The sequence below is a fragment of the Solanum pennellii genome, chromosome 1 (assembly GCF_001406875.1).
Source record: "Solanum pennellii chromosome 1, SPENNV200".
In the NCBI taxonomy this organism is placed as follows: domain Eukaryota; kingdom Viridiplantae; phylum Streptophyta; class Magnoliopsida; order Solanales; family Solanaceae; genus Solanum; species Solanum pennellii.
The window spans coordinates 44,980,491-45,002,966 of NC_028637.1; the positions used below are offsets into that span (position 1 = coordinate 44,980,491).

Genomic DNA, 22,476 nt, shown 5'->3' on the forward strand with positions numbered 1-22,476 from the left:
TTGAATACTGCCCTAGTTTTGACTTTATCAGAAGGTACTCAAGGTTTTTTGGTGTATTGTGATGCATCTAGAGGTTGTTTGGATTGTGTTTTAATGTAGAATGGCAAAGTTATGGCTTATACCTCCATACGGTTGAAGATTCATCAGAAGAATCATGCAACCCATGACTTAGAGTTGGCTGTATAGTATTCACCTTGAAGATATGGCGTCACTATTTATATGGTGTTCATGTTGATATATTCACTGATTAAAAGAGCCCACAATATGTCTTCACACAGAGAAAGCTTAATCTCTAACAATAGAGGTGGTTAGAATTTCTCAAGTATTATGACATGAGCATTATTTACCATCCAGGTAAATCTAATGTGGTTGTTGATGAATGAACCAAGTTGTCCATGGGTAGTACCGCCCATCTTGAGGAAGAGAAGAAAGAACTATCAAGATATGTGCATAAACTCGCATACTTAGGACTCCGACTAATGGATTCCACAGAAGGAGGAATAGTGGTGACCAATGGGGTTGAATCATCATTAGTGTCAGAAGTGAAAGAAAAATAAGACCAAGATCCCATTTTGCTTGAATTAAGATCCCATTTTGCTTGAATTAAAGGCAAATGTTCATAAGCAAAGAATATTAGCTTTTGAACAAGGGGGGCTGGTGTATTGAGATATTAAGGTAGATTGTGGGTACCTATGGTGGATTAACTCCAAGAGAGGATTATGGAGGAAACTCATAGCTCCATATATTCCATTCATCCAGGTTCCACAAAGATGTACCGCAATTTGAGAGGGCTATATTGGTGGAATGGTATGAAGAAGGGCATTGCTGAATTTGTTGGCAAGTACCCAAATTGTCAACAAGTTAAACTAGAGCACCAAAGGACTGAGGTTTGGCTCAGACATAGATTTCCATAGTGGAAGTGGGAGATGATTAATATGGATTTTATCACATGTTTACCAAGACCTCACATGGAGCATGATTCTATTTGGGTGATTGTCGATATAATGACAAAATCACCTCATTTTTGTCGGTAATACTACCGATTAAGCAGAGAGTTATGATAAGTTGTACATTCAAGAAGTGGTAAGAATTCATGGAGTTTCTGTCTCCATTATTTAAGATAGAGGTACACAATTTACTGCACAATTCTAAAAATCTTTTTTCAGAAACTTTTTGGTTCAAAGGTGAACTTAAGTATTGCCTTTCATCCTCAGACTGAGGAGAAATCAGAGCGCACAATTCATACCCTACAGGATATGTTGAGGGCATACGTGATCGATTTCAAAGTCAATTGGGATAATCACCTACCTCTCATTGAGTTTCCCTACAACAATAGTTACCATTTTGGCATCCAGATGGCTCCATATGAAACTCTTTATGGGGCAAGATGCAGATCTCCTAGTGGATGGTTTGAAGTGGGTTAAGGTGGGTTTATAGAAACAGATTTAGTTCACCAAGCTTTGGAGAAAGTGAAGGTGATTCAAAAGAGGTTGAAAATGGTGCAGGGTCTTCAAAAATCCTACACTGATGTTAGGATAAGGCTGTTAGATTTCTAAGTAGATGATTGGGTATATCTTAAAGCTCACTCATGAATGGTATTATGAGGTTTGGTAAGAATGGGAAACTCATTCCCCAATATATTGGACCTTATCGCATAGTCAAGAGAATTGGCAATGTAGCTTATGAGTTGGAGCAACCACAAAAGTTAGTTGTAGTTCATCTGTTATTTCACATCTCTATGTTCAAGAAATGTATGGGCGATGCATCTTTGATCATTCCAACTGAGAATATTGAGATCAAAGATAACTTTTCGTATGAGGAGATTCCGGTGCAAATCCTAGATTATCAAGTTTTCAAGTTGAGAACAAAAGAGGTTAGTATATGTTAAAGTCCTTTGGAGGAACCAATTTGTTGAAGAAGATACTTGGAAATCTGAAGAGGACATAAAGAAGAGGTATCACATCTTTTTTAAGATGGTGAAATTATATATCAAGGTACTAATTCTTTTCCTGGTACTCTTTAAATTATGAATGAGCATGTTATTTGTTGCAGTTGCTTGTTGGGTGTTTGAACTAGATGTTACCACCCTTAGCCTATTAACAGAAGTGTCATTCAAGGACGAATGTTCCCAAGGGGGAGATATTGTAACATCTCGTCAACTAGAAATGACTAGAAAAGAGTTTATAATCTAAATATACTTATTTATGAAAAGAATAAGAAATTTTGAAAAAAATTGTCAAATTAGGAAAGTGAGTTTTGTAATTTTTAAACGACCTTAACTCTTAGCTCATTATAAGTAGAAGTAGTTTCAGATATGGTTGTAAATCCCTTAGAATAATCTTTCCAACACTGCCAAGTTTGGGTGATGGTGATATCGTATGAATAAATTATCCCTTTCGAAAGTTGGGCTATTGGATTAAGAAAAGTCCAATCCAGTTTTAGGAAGGGAAAAGTTATCTTTTCTTTACCTAATTTAATTAATTCATTTCTAGGAATCAATTAGGGTAAAAAAAGACTTTGTTCAGTTTAGGAAAAATGAATTGATGTTAGGTCTTGGAGAAGAGAGAAAATATGAGAAAAGAGGAGAGAAATCAAGAACGTTTAAGCTTTGCTTATGGAATTCTTTGGGGGTAATCCCTAAAAATGTATGTGAGATCACATATTGTTGAGTTAGATCACCCACATGTGAATCTTGTTTCAATTCAGTAAATTTAAGTTGTTTGAATGTTAAGAAAGTGAGTTCTTGAAGAACATTGTTGAAAATTCGTTTAGTTCTTGATGGTTGTGTTGTTGAAGTTTATTGATGATCTGATTCATGTTTCCGGTGTAATTTTGGGTTAATCTATTTTATATTTATATTACTAAAGATCCTAAGTGTTTGGGGGAAAGAACCATGGAAGTTTAGAGGGTTTACAGGTGAAAAACAAAGGAGAAAAGTCATGAACACCTGGGTATAGGGGTTGGGGCGTCACGCCTCTCTAAGACCAACAGACCAATCTCTATGCGTAGAGCCTTTGGGGACCGCGCCAGATAGATCACCCCACCCAACTCTTTACAATTTGAGGGATGGCGCCCCATGCCTCTCAAAGCGACATGGGCATGAGTTCTCCCCATTCTTCCCCCATATTTTCGTATTAGTTCCTAAGTGATTTACCTATGTTTCCTAGTTGATTTTATCCCTATAATATACATATAAACATCATGAAATCATCCAAAAACATAAGATCATGATCCTTGAATCCATAATTCTATTCAAGGAAAGTTACGAGTCAAGTCTAAAAGTTAAGAAGTAAGTATAGAAAGTTCTTAGAGTCCTTTCAAGAAATCTTTTTGCAAATGCTTTTAAATTTGTTTTAATGCTTAAAGATCAAGTTGAGTAAGTTTTAAGAAAAGAAAGAGAAGTTCATTTCAAATTTTCAAGAAGTCTTTCACAAACGATTTACTTTGTTTTAAGACTTAAGAGTTGAGTTCAGAAAAGAGTAAATTTGAAGTTCTTCTTCAAAAAAGTATATTGGGACTATGTATTCCCAAAAAGGTTTAAAGTAAATGTTCTCACATTTAAATAAGAATGGAAACTGAGATTTCCAAAGAGCCTTCGAGCTAGTTTTACGGAAAGAGTAATAACTTTCTAAATGAAGCAAGCAGGGAAACTGAGACTTTCAAGATATACTTTGAGCTAAGTTTTGAGCACTAATCTCAAATCACAGAAGAAGTATATTTTAAAAACATAAGAACCAGTATATTTGGGAGTAGTATTAAGCACCGAATTAGGGACGAGCATGAGTTTAGATAACTCACATCTCCATAAAACAATGTATCAACCATGGGTAGAAAGGCTCATATTTTTTAGGTGAACCCTATTCAAAGCACACTAGTGGATCCATTAGGTAGTTTAGGTTTTATACCATTGGCCGGGTATATGATATGTTAGCAGCCTGAGGTAGGTCGTTGTATCATCACTATAACTCTTATGTGATGGTTGTCGGTTAGAGAAACTCCCATGAAAGTTATTGTATTTTTAATACACAATTTATTTGTATTTTTAAATACTTCTCATAGTGAATTGTATCTATGCATATTTACAACATGTTTGTAAAAAGTTTTTCCTTATATTGCTCTTGTTTTAATTGCTTTATATTGAAATGAGTCAGTTATGTTGAGTTGAGTTAAGATAGGTAAGTTCTTCAATCTCGTTCACACTCTTTCTAGACTATGTTGTTTAGCATTCCAACTCGCTTACTCATACATTCAATGTACTTATTCCAGTTAGCCTACATCGTATTATGATGCATGTAGGTAACGAGGATCACCATCCAGTACACCGTTGATCCAGTTGATCACTCCAGAGTCAATTCGTGATCCTCCTTGCATTCTGGAGGACTCCTTTTATTGCTTCAGTATTTTCTTTATTAGGATGTTATGGGGTCTATCCAAACATCCATCTTAGTTTTAGAGGCTTCATATATATGTAGTCAAATGTTAGTTCTTTTAAATCTTTTCTATATTATCTCTTATTGTTAATACTTGTGTAGCTAGATTTGGCCAAGTTGGAATGTTTCAGTTATAACATTCTTTCCCTTCAGTTAAGCTTATTGATTATTATCTCTCGCAGAGTTAAGGAAGTCAAGACAAGGGTCTGCTCGAGGCCAGCAATGGTCTTCGAGGGCCAATCCCGCCCAAGATAGGCTGGCTTGAGGTGTGACAGCGTCAAACTTTGATAAAATTTAAAGAGGGTTAATAGGAAAGTCCATGAACCCAATATGAACCATGTACCCTTCATAGAATCCTAAAAAAGTCCATTTAGGGGTCAACGTCCCGTTTATGGAAAGTTTCTAACCGTACAGGGATTCCAAGTGGTAAGTCACCTTGACGGGACCCTAGACGGTCCATCGTGGATGATTCGGTCCGTTTAGGGTTCCGTACATTTCACCCGTTAGCTTTTAAGTGTAAGTTAAGCTTTAAATTACCATATATCTTAGATCATAACGGATTAGGTAGCCCATGACTTATCTAATTACAGGTGTATGAATAAATCCACAAATTTGCCTCATTTCAAGTTTGGTGTAAAAGATCATGCCCATTTTAGTAAGGCCATGTCAGACAGATGAAGGTTCACAAAGGGTTGTACAGTCAAGTTATGCCTGTTTTAACACTTCAAGTTACTAGAGCAAGATTTCAAGAGGAAAAAAGCCAATGTTTTAAATCGTTCTTCGAGTTTAACCGATTTCTCCAAGAACATTGTTCTTCCAAGTATGTAAGGTTATCATTGGGTTGGACTAGTCCATTTTCCCTAACTATATATACTTTCAAATCAGTAAAAGAGTAATCTAAGTTTTTATCCTTAGTTTTTAGTATTCTTCAGATAAGTTGATATTGAGTTTTGATAACTTGAGTTGTTGATTATTGAATTCCTATTTCTAATCATTGAATTGTCAGACATTGTGTATTGCAATTATTGAGTCCATTGTTCATGTCTATTTTTCAGAATGAACCTATTCCAAAGTGTTCATTGAGTTATTATTGAGAATATTTTAAACAGAACATAAATGTTTAAATTGTGTTTTGAGGAAGTAAAGATTTTAAGATAGAGTAAAAGGGAACTAAGTATTTTCCAAATATTTCAAGAGAGAATTATTTCAAAAAAGTAAAAGAGTTTTTAGAAAGATTGATTATAGAGTGGTTACCTCTAAAAGAGGTTTTTTTGAGTAATTATCTCAACTCAGAGAAAGTATTTTTACTTTGAGAAAAGAAAACCTTGTTTTAGAAATGAACGATGAGTTCATAGATATTTCATAGTAGTTACCTCTTTTAAGCGGATAGATTGAAAAATTATCTCAAACGAGAGAAAGTGTATGTTTTAAACATTAAAATAAGAGTATATATTTATTGGAAGTAGTATTGAGAAACGATATAGGGGAGAGATCTGACAACTCACAGCCCCCGTAAACCATGTCTTGCAGACATCGGCAGAGGATCATACATTTTAGATGAACTATTAGTGACTTCGGGCAGAGCTTAATGGATCAACTTAACTAAGAGGTTTTATATCCTAGCATGATATAGGACATTTCTGGCAGCGTGAACAAGATGTTGTATCATCACGTAACTCATAGTGATGGTTGTCGGTTAGAGAATCTCCATAGAGTTAAAGTTTATTTCTATATATCACTTGTTATGCTGTGTTCAGAGATGAAAGTATTTTGCAAGGATTAAACAATTTAATTGTATTATTTCTTTACATTCAGCTTGAGTACATTGTTATCTATTTTAGTCCCATTTATCTGTTATTTTGCCTCAGCTATATTACATACTCTTACTTTCGGAGGTATTTATTTCATTCGACCTATATTTTCTTATGATGCAGATACATTTGTTAAAGGATCATTAACAGGAGCTCTGTTGAGATCACTCTACATTCCTGACATTTTTAGTGAGCCTTATTGCATTCCACAGGACTTCACAATTACTTTTAGTTAGATGTTCTGAGGTGTCACGGGTCTTCACCTGACACCTATTTTAAACATTAGAGACTTCATAGATAGATAAAGGGGAGGAGTTTTTTAGTATTTACTTTTTTCTTGAAATGTTATTTCAAACTATTATACTTATGTTATTAAGTATTTTACCATCAGTTTGAGTAGAGTATTTACTTTGAATTTGAATATTGAAACATTTTGTTTCTAAGTTTTTTTTAATGCTTGAGTAAGTCTTCTGCTAAGTAGTCAGCTAGGCCAAGGGTTTGCTTGAGAACACAAAGTGTTAGTAGTATTTTAATATTAATAAAAACATATCATATGTCACATAATATATCATGTTATTTCCATTGCCAGATATTACATTTGTTACTCTTTACTCTTGTCAATCGTGGAAGAAAGTGGTCATTAGTTGTCAGTAACTTATGTAATCACCAACTCTACATTTCACCCATATTTCTATATTTATTCTTATAACTTATGTAACCTATAGGTCATTCACTTATCAAAAATACTACTCATTATCTTCATATTTATTGCGAGGAAGAATTTATCTCCCTATATTAGTGGTCTTCCTCTGGGTTGAATAAGTGGATGAGAAATAATGTAATAAAAAATAAGAAGTTTATATTGAGGTTAGTGCAATGAAAGAGAGTTGTTAGTAAGTTACGTAATCACAAACTCTTCATTTCCCCATAATTTTATCTTTATTCTTGTAACTTATGCACTACCATATAGGTCATTTAATTATTCAAATTACTAATTATTATCTTCATATCTATTGCAAGAAATAAATTATCACCCTATATTAGTGACATTCTTTTGTGTTGAAAAGTTGAAAAAGAAATAATGTAAGGAAAGATGAGAAGTTTATATTGAGGTTAGTGCACTGAAAGAGAGAGTTGTTAGTAACGTATAACTCTTCATTTCACCCATAATTCTATCTTTTTCTTGTACTTATGTAACATATAGGTCATTCACTTATTAAAATTAGTACTTGTTATCTTCTTATGCATTGCAAGGAAGAATGTATCACCTTATATTAGTGGTCTTCCTTTGGATTGAAAAAGTCGAAGATAAATAATGTAAGAAAAAATGAGAAGTTTATATAAAGGGTAGTGTAGTGAAACAGAGAGTTTGAGTCGACGAAAAATGTCTCTAACTATATTTATAGACATGTAATTTTTACCGAACTTAAGTTTTACACCATTTTTATAGCTTAAATATTTTACAAAAATCTAAATTAGATAGTTTTAATTTTATCTTATTTTATTAAGTCTATTTTAACAGATTAAGAAACAACAAAAATGATATCACAGTGTAAGGTAAGTCTTTTTTTCAATCTATTAAACAAAACTTCCAAAAATATATGTTTCTTTAATCTAATTTTAGAAAACAAGTTAGTGTTTTGATTATATACTTAAATTAGCTATTTAACTTTTCTATATATATATATATATATATATATATATAAGAAAGAGAACTTTAGGTTCGCCTACATTGCGCCATCACAAGTTGGAATTTTCTTTTAAATTTATTTATTTTCAAAACTAGTCTTTCCCGTTCATGAAACGGTGTGACTTTCATGAAGAGTTGCTATTTTTATGAAAAATTATGATTTTTATGAAGAGTTGCGACTTTTATAAAATATTGTGACTTTTATGAAAGGTTGTTACTTTTCCGAAGGGTTGTAATTTTATGAATGGTTGTGCCCTTTCTGAAGGATAGTAACTTTTTCAAGGAGTTGTGACCTTTCCGATAAGGCACAATAAATATTTGGTCACACTATTCTTTGTATTCTATAAATAGAGGTATTTCATTTCATTTTAAAACAACAAAAATTCTGAACATCTTCTTTTTCTGCACAATTAAATATTATTTTTGTATCAATACACTGCTGAATTGAATCTTTCTATCATGAGAGGATCTATTCCTTTAAACCTCACGTACTAGAGGGGAATAATTTCCTTAAGGGGACATTATGCATTCAATGAGCTCGATTGTTTCCTTTTTGTTTCATTCTATTGTTACAGATCCTAGTATGTTTGTTTTATACTTTGTTGTTTATGTTTCTGCAAAGTTATTGTTATAAGTATTTGTTAATATAGATTAAATAACACACATTAATTGAGTATTCATGCATGTTTTTCCACTGAAATTGTAGTTTCAAATTGAACTTCACCACTCTGGTATGTTGATTTTTAAAAAACACTCAAATAAACTTAATAGTTTTATGTAATATTTTCTCATTCAAGTATATATAATAAGTTGAATTATTGCCCTATATGATACATTCTCCCTTTAATTTTTCATTTTAATAATTAATTATGATACATTTAAATAAGGAACTTTAAAATGATACATGTAAAGTAAACGGTACGACTGAACTTTCTATAAGTTAAAATTAGAATATTTGTTCACTTTTTCACTCTTTTAAAAGTTATTTATCCCTTCACAAGTGATTATTTATTTATTAGAAAATTAGTATCTCTGATTGATGTTTATTACAACTCCAATAATCAAATTACACCCTTATAAAAAATTCCTAAACAAAACACCCACAAAACCACCACAAAACGAACAAGTGATCATGTTCTAATTAGAACAAAGAGAACTGGAAGCTTCGAGGTCCGTTGTGGTTGCTATCGAGGTCTGAAATCAGTTCGGTGGAATCTTTGATTGGAAATGCTTTAAAAGTTCCACTCTACAATCTTCATTGTAATTCTTGTATTTCCCTATTTTATTATGTGGCTGATCTGAGTGAATCTTTATTTAACTCGTAATTTGTATTTAATTTTTAAAGTGGTTTTGATGTTCATGTTTTATTTTTTTGATGCCCTAATTATATGGCTAATGTCTGAAAAATTCCATTGATTTTCTTGGTCTTAGTTTTTATGGTACTAATAACAGATAGTATTAAATAATAGTATTAAATAATATTAGTATTTACTGTGTACTAATCCTAGTCCTATTAGGATTAGTACTCCTTAATTCTAGTCCTATTAGGATTAGTACTCCTTAATCCTAGTCCTATTAGGATTAGTACTCCTTCCTATATCTCCTATATATATCTCTCATGTATTCCCTTATTAGGTTAACACTTCAATACAATCAATATTCCTTCATGGTATCAAGAGCCAGAAAACCTAGATCTTCTTTTCTCTAGTTTTTTTCTTTCTTTCTCTCGTTAGGGCACCGATCGTTCCCTCTCTTCTCTTGGGCGGCGGCAGCCATGACAACCGAGGTGGATCCTCTCGATTCACTTCCTTCTAGCGTTAAACTCCTTCTCAGGCATCTTCATGCCCTGATTCCCGAAAAATTATCAGACATAAATTACCCTACATGGAAAATCACGGTTCTTACAGCCCTTGAGGCCAATTACCTTCTCAAATACGTCGATGAAAGCACAGAACCGCCGCCGGCAGTCATCACCGCCACGGACAAATCAGAAAAAACCAATCCGGCCCATGCCGCCTGGAAAGCCGTGGATGGCCAGATCCGATCATGTTTGATTGCGGTCATCTCTCCCACGGTTCAGAAACACGTCCGATCCTACACAACTGCTTCAGCCCTGTGGACGGCCCTCGCAACACGCTATGCATCAATTTCCCACTCTCATATTTTTCAATTGCGTGATCGTCTCCACACATTTACGAAAGGCACGAAAAATATGGCGGAGTATTTAGACGAGGTCTCCACCATCATCACAGCCCTCGACACCGTGAACGAAATCATTCCCGAAAAAGATCTCGTCATGTGCGTCGTTCGGGGGCTCCCATCAGCTTACTCCTCCATTAAACAGGCGGTTCGCATCAGTCCAACGCCCGTTGACCTGGCTACTCTCTCCTCGTGGCTAAAAAGTGAAGAAATCAACGTGGATCTGGAGAGCAAACTTCTTCTCCGAGAAGCCGCTGTTATGGAGCCGGCCACCGCCCTCACCGCAAGCCAGAACTATCGCGGGGGGCGTGGTGGCGGCCGGCAGGGGAGCCGCCATGGCTACGGCAGAAACAGCGGAGGCCGCGGGCGCGGCGGTCGGCAGGGCAGTCGTCCGCCGTACGACGGTCAGCAGCACGGCAGCAACAACAGCCTGCACTCCTTCGGCAGCGGCGGGCAGTCATCTTCCAGCGGCGGGCAGGGCACTTACGAGCGGGATCGTCCAACTTGTCAAATCTGTCAGAAAACAGGACACACCGCTGTTCGTTGCTGGTTTCGGTATGAGGAGAGCCGAAATAGTGATAACCGTGCCAATTATGCATCTCAAGCCGGCCCTTCCTCTGAATGGCTGTTGGATACTGGGGCCAACATGCACGTTACTTCTGATCTATCCAAGCTTAACGCTCCAAATCCATATCATGGCTCCAATGGTATTACTGTTGGCAACGGTGAGTCCCTTAATATTTCTCACACTGGCACGGGTACCATTAAAACCCCCACCGCTATCTTTCACCTAGGTAACCTTACCCACGTCCCTTCTATTAAATCCAATCTCCTTTCAGTTCACCAATTCACAAAAGACAATAATTGCTCACTCTTGTTCACCTCTAATGATTTTCAGATCCTAGACAATACTACCAAGAGGGTGATTTTTCAGGGCCCCTGTGAGCATGGTCTGTACGTTCTTCCTGGCACAAGTTCGTCTGCCCACCCAGTTTCAGAAAGCGTTCCTGTGGCTCCGGTGGCTCTTTCGGCTGATGGCCACAGTCTGTTGTGGCACAGTCGTCTGGGTCACCCGTCTACTCAAATAATAAATTCTTTAATGTCTCAATTAGGTTTTTCTTCCATTCATGTAAACAATTGTGACTCCTGTTCAATTGCTAAATCTCATAAATTACCTTTTACTTTATCTGAGAAGCGTACAACTGCACCTTTTCAACTTATTCATTCTGACCTATGGGGTCCTACTGCTGTTCCTTCATTTGCTGGTTTTCGCTATTATATTTGTTTTGTGGATGATTTTACAAAATACACTTGGTTGTACCCACTAAAACACAAATCACAGGCATACACCACCTTTGTCACTTTTGAAAAAATGGTCAAAACACAATTCAATTCTCATGTTAAACTTTTTCGAAGTGACAATGGAAAGGAATATGTCAATAACATCTTTGGCCAGTTTCTGCAATCCCTGGGAATTATACATCAAACCTCCTGTCCATACACTCCCGAACAGAATGGGGTGGCTGAGCGTAAGCATCGCCATCTCATTGAAACGGTGGTTACTCTTCTACATCAATCTCATCTCCCTGTCTCCTTTTGGGTAGAAGCTCTAGCCACCGCAAACTACCTCATTAACAGAATGCCCAGTCACACTCTCTCCAACAAATCACCCTATCAACTCCTTTACCAAGAACTTCCCAATTATACCAACCTCCGCGTCTTTGGGTGTCTTGCCTACCCTTGGCTACGCCCTCATATTACTCACAAATTACAACCCCGATCCCGTCCTTGTATTTTTTTGGGCTATCATCCTACCTCCAAGGGTTATCGCTGTCTTGACCCACAAACTCATAAAGTCTACATATCTCGTCATGTCAAATTTGTCGAAAATGAGTTTCCCTACGAGTCTATTTCCTCCTCCACAAATACATCATTCATTGGCGTCCTTCCCCTTTTTCCAACATACTCACAGGGTCCCTCACCACCTTCCCCCACACCTCCACCCACTACCCAACCACCCCTCATCACCCCTTCGACCGTCACCCACAATACACCCGCAACCACCACCCACACTCACAACCAACCCGAACCACCCCATACCCACAACATCTCCAGCCCGATCCGTTTTGGGTCCTTCCCGGCCACCCCCGAATCACCACCGCCCGTGCCACCCCCCAATACTCATCCCATGTTAACCCGTGGCAAAGCCGGTATCTTTAAACCCAAAACCTTTCAGGCTACCATACTACCAAATACACCCCTTCCCGATAGTGAACCAACAACCTACTCTGTTGCCTCAAAAAATGCTTATTGGCGTCATGCTATGGATGACGAGTTTAAGGCTTTGACTGATCAGAAAACTTGGGTTCTTGTACCTAAGCCCCATGGGCGGCACCCAGTGGGCTGTAAATGGGTGTACAAAATTAAACACAATGCGGATGGCAGTATTTCCAGGTACAAGGCTCGTTTGGTTGCTAAAGGCTACAATCAGGAGTATGGGCTTGATTACTCCGAGACATTCAGTCCTGTTATTCGGCAGGAAACCATTCGCCTGGTACTGTCACTCGCCGTGCGCAACAATTGGCTCATCAATCAGTTGGATGTTTCCAATGCTTTTCTTCATGGCATGCTTGATGAAACTATCTACATGACGCAACCACCGGGCTATGTTGATCCCCGCTTCCCTCAACATGTTTGCAAACTCCAGAAGTCTCTGTATGGGCTCAAGCAAGCCCCCCGTGCTTGGTACACACGTCTGAAAACGTTCCTCCAGGGACTCGGCTTCACGTGTTGCGTACACGACACGAGTCTGTTTACTCGACATTCAGCACACGGTACAGTCATTCTTCTTGTCTATGTAGATGATATCATTATTACAGGCTCTACTGCAGCTCTCATTCAGGATGTCACTCGAGCTATGCATACTACCTTCAAAATGAAGGACCTTGGCCCGTTACATTATTTTCTGGGAATGGAGGTTTCTCGGACAGGCAGCGGCTTGTTTCTTCATCAGTCAAAATATGCTCGAGATCTGTTGCAGAAAGCTGGACTGGAAAAATGCACCAGTCAACCAACACCGATGGCAGTCTCTTCGTCTACGAATGGAGCCGACACCCCCTTTGCCGATATCACCCACTTCCGCAGCCTCATTGGGGCTCTACAGTATCTGGCCATTACCCGTCCTGACATCCAGTTTGCTGTCAACCGAGTTGCTCAGCGCATGCATCAACCAAGTGAACATGATTACCATTGTCTAAAACGCATTCTCAGGTACATTTTTGGCACTCTTGGTCGTGGTTTACTCATTCGACCCGGGGACTTGGAGCTTCGGGGTTTCTCAGATTCAGATTGGGCGAATGATAAAAATGACAGAAAATCTACATCGGGGTTTCTCGTTTTTTTGGGGCCGAACCTGATCTCCTGGTGTACAAAAAAACAACCCAAGGTCTCTCGGTCCTCGACTGAAGCTGAATACCGCGCCCTTGCTCTTCTTGCTGCTGAAACCATGTGGGTCACATATATTCTTCGCGAACTCCGCGCCACTCACACTGTTCCTGCTCTCTATTGTGACAACAAATCAACCATCTGTGTGGCCAAGAATTCCGTCCTACACACCAGAATGAAGCATGTTGATACCGATTGTCTCTTTGTTCGCGATGAAGTTCAGGCCGACACCATGACTGTGTAGTATGTACCCACTGAAGAACAACCGGCTGATATTCTCACCAAGCCTCTCCCGAGCCGACAGCACGATTACCTCAGTTCCAAGCTTCCGTTCGCTTCAGCTCAGCTCAGCTTGAGGGGGGATAATAACAGATAGTATTAAATAATAGTATTAAATAATATTAGTATTTACTGTGTACTAATCCTAGTCCTATTAGGATTAGTACTCCTTAATTCTAGTCCTATTAGGATTAGTACTCCTTAATCCTAGTCCTATTAGGATTAGTACTCCTTCCTATATCTCCTATATATATCTCTCATGTATTCCCTTATTAGGTTAACACTTCAATACAATCAATATTCCTTCAGGTACATTTTCTATTTTACTGGTTTAGGTTAAGACATTTTCATCTTTTTTAAGTTTATTTGGAAGAGTTAAATGGAGAACTTCTCACTGTTTAACCAATTTAAAAGAGCTAATTTCATTATATGAAGTGAGCGATGGATATTATTTCTGTCAGTTCATTTAAAATATGTGAGAATGTAATACATGTCTATTCTAAACCCCATTTAAAAATATTTAAACAAAAGAAAAGCGTGAAATTCGTAGGAATAACGTGTCTTCAATATTTAATGAAAAGAAAAGCGTGAAATTAGTAGGAATAACGTGTCTTCAATTTGCAAAAGACACAAACATTTCTGACACTAGATAAAATTTAGAAACGATAAAATATTTCTTTCGATTAAAATGTGATTACGTTTTTTGTGAGACACTTAAAAGAAAATTAAGAATGTGTTGACGTATCTTGTCCAAGAAAATAATTAACTTTCATTTATTTAAATAAGACTTGTACATCGAATTATTAGATGTAATGTAAAGATGGCACTTATGCCTCTGAATGTCAAAATTAAGAATGGAATTATGTATCTAAGTGGAGACAAATAAAATTTCAACAATTAAAAGTGTGAAAAAATAAAAATCGGTAATAATATATCAAAAAAAAATTAAGATAAGTTTAAGTCAATAAAAGTGACCGTAGAACCAGGAGACTCGAGGGAAGTCTAATACCTTTCCCTCGGTCAACAGAATTTCTTATCCATATTTCTAGTGTACGGATCAAAAGAAAGAGCCATTTCCTTTTAATTAGGGATTTTTTAAAAAAATGACTCGGAACACCATAATTCAATTTCAAAGGGAGACTCTGAAAAAGTAAAACAAAATCATAATCAATATTGTCACTTCAATTGATAAAACTCTATTTGTTATCCAAAAAAGGGTGTGACACTATTCACTATACAAAAGAGAGTAATTATATGTTGAAGGAAGGTGTTCTTAGGTTTTGAATTCTTCAACTAATACAGAGTTGTTTTAGTTGTACGACGTTATTAGATTATTGTATCCTGAAGGAGACACAAGTTAAGAGTATTACTACGTTATTTTCAAAGGCAATTTATTATTTTGTGCTATATTACACCAGCACAAAGTATTTAATTGTTTATTATATTTCAGTGTATCATATTTGTTGGGCTTTGTGGAGGCTTGTGAGCCGGCCCGACCCATTACTGAAACCCTAGGTTAACCATTTGGCTTTCCTATAAATATGATCCTTGTATTTGTAATTCAATAGCAGCACAAGTGAAATAAAATCCTCCCGTTACAGTCGTGGAGTAGGGAAACCGAACCACGTTAAATTCTTGTGTGTCCCATTTGTGTTCCGTTTCTCTTTTCTCTAGATTATTTGTGTGTGTTGTGTGTTTAATTCCCAACAATATTAGCTTATTTTAGATATTTTTAAAAACATTTTTAGTGTTTGAAAAATAAGATGAAGAAAATATTGTAACCATTTATTTTTTAAAGTAATACCCCAAGAAACTCTATATATATCTTGTAAAATGGACCCATGCTAATGTATACATTATAGAGTATTGATATCCTCGGGAAGATCCGAATGGGTCATCATACACAGCATCATAAATTTTTTTGCATCAATATATAACTACAAAAAATATCAATAACATTTCTTGAATAAATGAATTTTATCGGCTGATTGATTGGCTTGGCGTCTCACAAGGGTTGCGATCTATTCCAGCTGAGCCTTAGGAAGCACAACATGTGTGATTTTTGTGCTTTTATGAGTAGGTCTCATGCCCTGTGAAAAAGTATGTTGTAAAGGAGTTTCAAACATTCAATTTATAGTTAAATTTGAACATCGACAAACACAATATGTTGTGTGATTTTTGGGCTTTTTCGATTAGCTCTTGTCATAGACTAAAAATTAATATTGTTAGGGTGTTTGAATCTCCATTGCTACTTAAATTAGAATAAAATAAATCAGTCTAACTTAGTTTACATTAACAATAAACATTCGGTACATACATAAAGTTATCAAAATCATACCATTATCATGCCAACACAAAAATTTCTATTAATACACAAGTATACAAAATTCGTACCAAATTCAACATTAGATTCATCTTCTAGAAAAACATGGACTCCTCCTAAGTATAAGATAAACTTTTTAACTTTTTAACATGATATGAAGGATTTTTGTGAAAAAAAATAATTCGTGATAATGTTAATTAGAGTATCGGTAATTTTTATTTGAATGAAAGACAGAATAATGGAGAAGAGAAAGTGAAACATGGGTATATGGGAGAGTGGGGTGGGGGTGGCATGTTCTAAGAAATTCATACTCATAATTGAGAAAATCACTTGATTATTGCAATGTCGAAATGATTTGCTGCACCGTTCTATTTTTTCTAAGTTGTAAATTGGACTCTTTTACTCTATAATATTTTTACTAGACACTTAAGCTCAAAGAAAATAATTTTTAAATCATTCTGTCAGTTGGGATTTCTCACTCGATTTGACATGAATGACACATCATATCCATGTAAAAAATATCTCAACATAATCATCTCATAAATTTAATGGTCATAATGATATTTTTTTTATCAAACAAATATGTACTTCTAAAAAATATTTTTCACCTTTTTATCAAGAATTCTAACTTAAAAGAAAGTTTATTAACCGCTCCATTTAAACTCATGTTTTCCATTCATCAAAACTGATAGTAATGTCGAAAAAAGCACTCAAACCCTACTATTCCTAATCCCAAACATGACACTAGAAACCTTAAAATTGAAAGAAAACCTCGAACATGAAGCAGCTAAGATCAAGAAATAGTAAAATATTCAAAGTTGTATCTACAATTTAAAAAAGAAGATGAAAATTTGTTCTTTGTTTTTTCAAAGTTTTGCTTTTCAAAAAATAAAAAGAAATAATGAGTAGCAGCAATAATCCTTTTTCACATATACAAACCCATTTTGATCTGATCTTTCAATATTGAGAAGTTTTTATCTTTCGTTTCAAATTTTTTTTGTTGTTGGATTTTTTATGAATGCGCAGTTTTCATTTGAAAAATAAGGAAAAGTGAGATTACATGAAAAAATAATCAATAATGGAGAGGATAGTGCTATAAATTTTGAGAAGTTTTTTTTTTCCTTCATTTCAAATTGTTTTTGTTGTTGGGTTTTTGATGAATGTGCAGTTTTCATTTGAAAAATAAGGAAAAGTGAGATTACATGAAAAAATAATCAATAATGGAGAGGATAGTGCTATAGCAGGTGGGAGATCTGTTATTCTCCGGAAAGGGTGGGTGGGTTTGAAGAAGAAAGGGTTTTGTCTTTTATTTAGGTTGATTTTTTCCTTTTATTTAATGTTAATATTTTTTTATATTAATTTATGCTCTTATTTCGTATATGTAATTCGCATTTTTCCATTTCAGCCATATTAAAGTTACATAAGGCTGATCAATGGTTAAAGGGGCCTATGATTTTTATATTTTAGTATTTAGTTGAAACTTTGTGAGATAGAATGGTCTATCAGATCATTGTGTCTATTGTTATTGATAATTACCAACTACACACTTGATTCTCCATCATTAATTGAAGATTGTTTCTCTCGCTTATTAATTATAATAATATAGTATTGAATATGCTATAATTAATTAATTTATAAATTAATACTCCCTCTATCCAGTAATAGTTGTCCACGGTTAACTTTACACATTTTTTAAAAAACTATAAATACTAGAGTAATTTTACTATATTACCCTTTGAATATAATAAAACCAATGTCTTCAAAAATGTGATAGAGAAATAACTATAATTAATTATATGTATTAATTAGGAACCAAGTGTAAGATATTATTCATTGTTTTCATAAAGTTGATAAATATTGTTGGACCTACTAAGATAGTATATAAAAAACTATTGTTGAACGGAGGGAGTCCTAATCTATTAATACCTCCGGTTAAAATTTTATTAATAGTAATTTTTTTATTAAAAAAGTAGACTTATAAGGTTAAATTATTAACTCGTTAATAGGTGTGCGGGTGTTTTTCTCTAAAATCAAGGCTTTTGAGGAGTTTCAAATCTTGAACTCCAGTTAAATTTGAGTCTTATCTTACGCAATATGTTGTGTGATTTTTGGAGTTTTTGGGTTATCTCTTGTCATACACTAAAAATTAATGTTGTTAGGGAGTTTGAACATACATCGATAGTTAAATTAGGATAGCATAAATCATTCTAACTATGATTTAATTTAGGTATTTTCTTTTTATCAATTTACATGACTCATTTTTTTAATTAGTTCTAAAAATAAGGACAAATTTCAATATTTAGTAATAATTTAATTTTTAAATTGTTCATTTTACTATTAATGAAATGATTTTTAACTACACAAATATATATGACTCAATTTCAATAATATTTCTTTTTAAATTTTGTACCAAATCAAACTAAGTCATATAAATTGAGACAAGAGGAATATAACAATAGAAATCAAAATTACTTGTCCAAAGAGGAATTGAACACCATGGAATAAAGAAAAACCTAACTTAATAATGGAAGTTATATTAATTACTTGAGTTATGTTTTATTAATATTTTCTAAATAATTTTTATTATTATAGTATTTTTATATCATTTATATATTAATTAATATTTTTTAAAAATATCAATACATCTTACAAAATATTCATGCAAGTGATATTGTTGGTACCACCACTATTGAATTTACAACTCTGATTACTTTGTGAGCAAAAAATACGCAGAAAGAGTTCTCCAATCACATAAATATAAGATTTTGAGTCGAAAGTTAATTTGACTAATTTTTAAATTTAAATTAAATTATATTAATTTGATGTTTTAAATAAAAAAATTATATATTCAAAAATTTATACGAAAATACTATAAATTTAATTTTTCGCATATCTATGATGAAAACAAAATAACATCATAAAATGTTAGTCAAAAATTTCATAAGTTGACTCTAAAAAGGGAAAGTATGACAATTAAAATGAACGGATATAGTATTTTTCATTTTAATTTGTGTGACATATTTCTTTAATTAATATTGATACGTTCTTTTATTTGATAGTCCAATACAAACAAAATTGAAAGGAGAATGAAGGAATACGGGAAAAAGAGAACAAGGAAATGAAAATGAAAATGAAAAACAAACAGAAAAAAAGATTCAGCGTGTAAAGTTTCTGTTTCCTCCTTTACACTCAAAATATTTTGTCAAGTTGGGAATTTTGTTTTTGGCTTTTTTTCTTGTTAAAAGTAAGGACTTCCAGTTCCATGTCTTCATCGCTTAGATATCTGGTATTCTCTCCCTTTCGACAAATTCAAGTTTAAGTTGGGAATCTCATGTAGCCTTTCTCAACCTAGTCCAAACTCTAAACACGTGTGTCCCCCTAACTGGTTGTTGCCAGCTATGTTCTACATTTCCATGAATTTCTCATCCTCGGTTAAACTGTTAAGGAACCTGAAAGGATTTCTTCTCATGGCCATAGTTGTGGTGATTTCTATATGGGTTGGGGAGTTATCTCGGAAGTTTTTTTCCTTGAATTGAGTTGTAACGTGGCTATATTGTGAAATCCATGCCTCCTTACATAATGCCCTGTCTATTTTGCTCCAAATATGCCCATTAGTCCAAGTAAATACTCTTCCAATCACTTTCATATCTGTTAGGATTAGAGTATCAATTACTTGCTGGAAATCTCTACTCTCACTTCCGTTTACTGGTTGGCCTCCTTTTTCTAACAGAGAGTTGAAGTTGCCACATATGCACAAAGGGGTAGTTAGGTTAGCATCCAACCTCATCGAGGAGGTTTCCACATATTCTTTTTTAAATTTTCTTTTGAAATAATTTGTAGTGTGCAGCCAAAGAAAAGAAAGAGCAACAAAGTGAGTATGTTCGATGTCGAAACTAAGGAATATGCTCATATAATTTTATATTGTAGGTGTTTTGATGATCTCATAAATACAAGGACCAGGTCCCTGGCAGAGTGCTGTTGTCCAAATTCATCCGAGGGAACAACTGTAAACTTGTCATGTCAGATGGTAGGTGAAAAGTGCAGTGTATTGCACCAATAAGACAAGTGGACTGGATTGTCTGTTTTAGTGGCTCACAAATGCAAGGACTTGGTCCCTGGAAGAGTTTTCTCCATCTGATGCAAAAGGGGTACAACTGTAAAGCTATCCTGTCAGTGGTAGGTGAGGCACCAGCGTACTGAACCAATCAGAATGGAATAGGTTATTTCTCTAACTGTTAATAACTCTTTAGAGGTGATACTTGCAACATGACAAACAACATATTAAGTTTATTCATTCAAAAAGACGAAAAGAGTCAGCAAGTCTTTGTCAAAGAGCTCAAGCATCAAAGAACGCAGCAAGGGACCTGGTCCCGAAAAGCCTGCATACGAGAAAAGGAAGAAAATACAGTTGTCAACTCTGATGTGGTTGGTGCACAACTTTTCATGACAGCAGACTCTCATCCAATATCTTCGTCCTCAAGGCTTTGTGTCCATGGTGATATAGCCTCTTCACCAAAACACAAATAAATGATTTTGGCAAACAAAAACTCACAAGCTTAAAAAGAAAAATTCATTTTCAAAGAAAAACAATACACATACTCAACAAAAGGATCATATAAAGTGTTGAAGTATCTTTGTTGAATTTGAGTTTTGTGTCTATCATTCTATAGGTTTTTGCATCTTGAAATTTCTCAAGTATACAAGCAAAGACTATCTTGGTGAAGTATTCTCCAACAAGCACAACAAGGACCTGATCGAGTTGCAAGCGTCAAAGTGTGTCTTAGGAGTTATACTTATGTGCTTATATTGTAAATCTGTTCCTAATCTATAAAGGATTCAGTGCTTCTGGTTTTTAGAAGTCTAAATCAGTTAGGGTTAACTGATTTAGTGGGCAACATTGTTTTGTTGCTTATTCAAATTTTATGTCATCTAAGTGAGATGGTTTAGTGGGCATTGTTGTATCTGCTTAGCCAAATACTAAATCATGTAGAGGTTGGTGACTTAGTGGGCGGTGTGGCATCCGCTTAGCAAAGTCTAAGTTATCTAGGGGTGATAGCTTAGTGGACAATGTTGTATCTGCTTAGGCTCTTCAAATAATAGAGCTATTACTTGGTCGTGAGATTAATAACTTCTTCTCACATTGGTTGTAATTGGGTTCACTTTTGCTTATGGAAGATTAGTAAAACAATTGAAAACCTTGTGCAACAGGTTTTGATTTTACTCCCTTGAGCAAGGAGGTTTTCACGTAAGCTGTTTGTGTTGTCTTCTGTTCATCGTTTACTCTTTATTATTGTTCTTGCTGAATCAAGGACCTTGTCCGTCGACTGATAGTGGACTCATACATCTTACCATATACCATCAATGAAGTACAAAAACTTACATTCTTGAAAAAAATTTAAAGCAGGAACCTAGGCTTGTTAGTCTTCTTGAGTTTTGTTTTAAAAGGTAATAAAAATCATACATCCAGTCTATTAAATGTGTGTAGTCTAGGATCAACACAAAGTAAACCTAGGCTTCTTAGTCTTCTTAAGTTCTATTCAGCTAGTTGTTCTTAGTCGTCTTCAGTTCGTTGTTGTTGTTTGATCAGTCCTCAAATTAGACTCCTTGAGGGCATTATTTTAATGCAAATAGTGTCCTTGATTTTTTATTTTATCTCGATATCTGATAAAAGATCCTAAGTTTTACGTATTTGAGGATTTTATAGGAGCATGGACAATTACGCACAAAATGGAAGCAAAATAGAGAAAAAGAGCTTAAGATGCAAAGGTGTGTATCGCCAAGCGTATAGCGAAGTTCCGCCTTCTGTTACAGCAAGTGCGCTCCCGAAGGAAGTGGATCAAAAGGAGACAAAAAGGAGCAGTCGGTGCTTTACCGATCAGTTTTGCAAAGATGAAGATTTTCGCCCATCTATCCAGAACACATAGACAAGGAAGGCAACGTGCACGCGACGATGAACTAAACAGCCGAATCACTCGACGAATCACGACTAACTACGCCGAAAGAATTCGCCAGCACAAATCTAAAGACTATAAATATTGAATCTTTTATTATTTAGAGAGAGAGATAGAAAATTAGAGAGTTAAAAAATTACACTTGATATTTTATTCTTAAGTTTTCTCTCATATTTAGAGAGGTTTTTTTATGGAAGCTTGAAGAATGAAGCTCTTCTTCTAACTTTAGAAGTTGGTCTTCTCCATTTACCTTCCTTTGTTATTTTTTAAGTTTTAATCTCTTATACCAGTTGATTACTTTATCATTTTAAGTATATTTGATTATTTCTTGATGAGTGTCTAACCCCCC

General features: G+C 35.0%; 1 long non-coding RNA gene across 1 annotated transcript; it reads left to right on the forward strand.

Moving 5' to 3' along the window:
- The first annotated feature begins 19,233 nt into the window (after nucleotides 1–19,233).
- On the forward strand, nucleotides 19,234–21,425 carry LOC114074474. Its single transcript, XR_003574881.1, has 2 exons — nucleotides 19,234–19,945; nucleotides 20,104–21,425. It is a non-coding gene; the product is annotated as an uncharacterized LOC114074474 (long non-coding RNA).
- The last annotated feature ends 1,051 nt before the right edge of the window (nucleotides 21,426–22,476 follow it).